This window comes from Mustela nivalis (genome assembly GCF_964662115.1).
Source record: "Mustela nivalis genome assembly, chromosome: 7".
Lineage (NCBI taxonomy): Eukaryota > Metazoa > Chordata > Mammalia > Carnivora > Mustelidae > Mustela > Mustela nivalis.
Genome location: NC_139026.1, coordinates 86,344,794 through 86,347,851, shown reverse-complemented (window position 1 = coordinate 86,347,851; position 3,058 = coordinate 86,344,794). Strand labels below are relative to the sequence as shown.

The 3,058-nt window shown below is 39.3% G+C and overlaps 1 pseudogene across 1 annotated transcript; it reads left to right on the top strand.

Moving 5' to 3' along the window:
• Positions 1-1,205: 1,205 nt before the first annotated feature.
• On the top strand, positions 1,206-2,251 carry LOC309870300 (olfactory receptor 8S1-like; annotated as a pseudogene). The gene has a single exon. The product of its transcript is annotated as an olfactory receptor 8S1-like (transcript).
• Positions 2,252-3,058: the final 807 nt, after the last annotated feature.

Below are 3,058 nucleotides of genomic sequence, written 5' to 3'. Positions count from 1 at the left end.
ACTAATGGATTTACTGCTTTTGCCCTAGCCATAATCCTCTGCACATTCCCCACTTAATTCTTTATATAGCCTTGTTTCTGTGATTCATTCATTTTGAAAACATACTTTATTTTTCTTCCCTTTTTTTTTCTTTGTCCCTGCATATTCTTGGAAAAAAACAAACCCCATTTAATACCAAAACTAAATTGGAAGAAATCAGAGAGGGAGACAAACCATGAGAGACTCTTGACTCTGGGAAACAAACTGAGGGTTAAGGAAGGGAGGTGGGTGAGGGGATGGGGTAAACTGGGTAATGGACATTAAGGATATTATGGACATCACATCACCTGATGTGATAAGCAATGGGTGTTATATGCAACTAAGAAATCATTGAACACTGCATGAAAAACTAATGATATGTTGGCTAATTTAATTTAAATTAAAAAAAAAATACCAAATCACTTTCTGTTCCATGCATATGCTTAAGCAGCTAACTATTACTGAAGATAATCATATACTTGTTCTAATTAGTCCCCAAATCTCAAATGGGCAAATATATCACTAATCTTAATGCATTTCCTTCGTAAATTAGTCTTCTACTTGATGTACCTGAGTTTTGTGTTCTTAGGTCATCAAAATTCCTCACCACTAAAAGCACACACCATATATACACACAGATGATAGATAGATAAATAGATAGGCAGATAGATAAGGAGACTCTTCACAATTGCATCTCATATTTCATCAAAAACTTTGCAGTGATCAGCTAGAAAGTGTCTCATATTCCAGCCATAAAATCTACCAAGTCACCTCAGCTGCCTCAGTCACCGCTCTCTTTACCTTACTTCTTATTTACAAGAGATAAATGGCCCCTTCTCCTACATATGGACAAAAACACTTGTGCTCTGGATCATTTATTGTCCCTTTATCAAGGATCTTATTTCTGTTATTTACCTTTTACTTTGCCACATCATCAAATTTTCTCTATTTCCACAAAATATACAAAGGGTGTGGTACAAAAACAATGAATACTGTTATGCTGAAAAAAAAAGAATTATATTGAAAAAGAATGTTCTCTGTGTTATTATCCATCTTAAAAATAAAGAAGGGAACCTCTAGAGGCATAAGATGAGGGTTTACAAAATTACATAAGGAGTTGATAGGGGGTGTGGACTCTCATCCAAGAATATCAAATTTATTGTCATGATTAGGAAGTCAGCTTGGAAATGTTTGAACCTGATTTCCAGTACATTTGTAAAATAATGTACAAGATCAGAAGGGCTAAGGCAGTGAGGGTAATTGGGAGGCACAAAAGGAGTTCTATTATCTCTTGGATTCCCAGGGTAAATATTTTTATCACTACGGGAAACCACAGCATGTTTAGTGAGTTCATCCTCTTTAGGTTGTCTCCTGACCCTCAGACCCAGATTCTGCTCTTCATGTTATTTCTGGTGATTTACCTCCTTACTCTGATGGGGAACCTGGTGATGCTGCTGGTGATTAGGGCTAATTCCCATCTCCCATGTACTTCTCCCATGTCCATGAACTTCTTTTTGAGCCATCTCTTCTTCCTGGACCTCTGCCACTCATCTGTCACAGTCCCCAAGAAGCTGGAGAATCTACTTTCTGAAAGCAAAACCATCTTTGTAGAGAGCTGCCTGGCTCAGGCCTTCTTTTTGTTTGCCACCAGGGATACTGAGGTCTATCTACTGGCTGTGATGACCTATGACTGCCATGTAGCTATCATCTCCCCTTTGTTCTGAGGTCAGGTGATGTGCAACCAGCTCTGTGTTGGAGAGGTGTGAGGTTCCTGGGGCCTTTGCTGATCATCAATATCCTCTTGACTGTCAATTTAGACTACTGTGAGGATCAAACTATTTCTCAATTCAGCTGTGAGCTGTCTTCTCTCTTCCCTCTGTCTTGCTCTGATAACCTCCACCAAATTCATATTCCTGTTCTGCTCCTCTGTCTTGAATTTCTTTGTAACTTTCCTTAATGATTGCTTTCTCTTATACCTGCATTGTCTCCACCATCCTGAGCATCAGCTCCACTTCATGTAGAAGCAAGACTTTTTCTACTTGCTTTTCTCACCTCATTTACTGTGATCTTGTTCTATGGCTCAGTTTTATGTTTTATGATTGGAGTTGATGTTCTCCTTACAGTACAATGTGGTCATTCCCATGCTGAATCCTGTATTTACACTTTGCAGAACAAGGAAGTGGAGACAGCTTTGAGAAGAATGTTAAGAAGATATGTTAATTCTTTCACATAGTGGACCAGAGAAACAGGACTATGGAGACGCTAAACTACTTTGCCATAAGATATTTTGTAACCAAAAATTAGGATTCTTTCCCCCTCCCTCCCTCCCTCTTTTTTTCTCTCTCTCTCTGCATTAGACTCCATGCTCAGTGGGGAGTCTGCTTGAGATTCTTTCCCTCTCCTTCTGCCCCTCCCCCGATTCACAAGCATGCACATGTTGTCTGTCGCTCTCTTTAAAATAAATAAATCTTTTTTAAAAAGGAAAAAATGGGGAGCCTGCATGGCTCAGTTGTTAAATATCTGAACTCAGCTCAGGTCATGATTCCAGGGTTCTGGGATTGAGCCCCACATCCAGCGCCCTACTCAATAGGAAGCTTGCTTTTCCTTCTCCCACTTGCCTTGCTTCTGTTCCCTCTCGCTCTCTCTGTTGAATAAATAAAATCTTAAAAAAATAAAAAAATAAAAAATGGAAAAATAAAGACACACCCTAAGTTAAATGTTTTATACATATAATCCTCTTTAATTATTTCATCAACCTTATATGACCTAAGTACTATTATTCCTGTTTCACCAGTCCGAATCCAGAGTCCATTTTTACAAATGCTTTCTTCGTCTGGTGTCCTTTGCAAAATACCTTTTTCTTTTCTTTTTTCCCCCCTCCAAAGATTTTATTTATCTGTTTTTGCACACACAAGAGAGAGGGAGAGTGAGCAAGAGCAAGCTCGAGTGGTAGGGAGGGGCAGAGGGAAAAGCAGACTCCCCACTGAGCAGGGAGCCCAATGTGAGACTCTTTCCAGGACCCTGGGATAATGATCTGAGC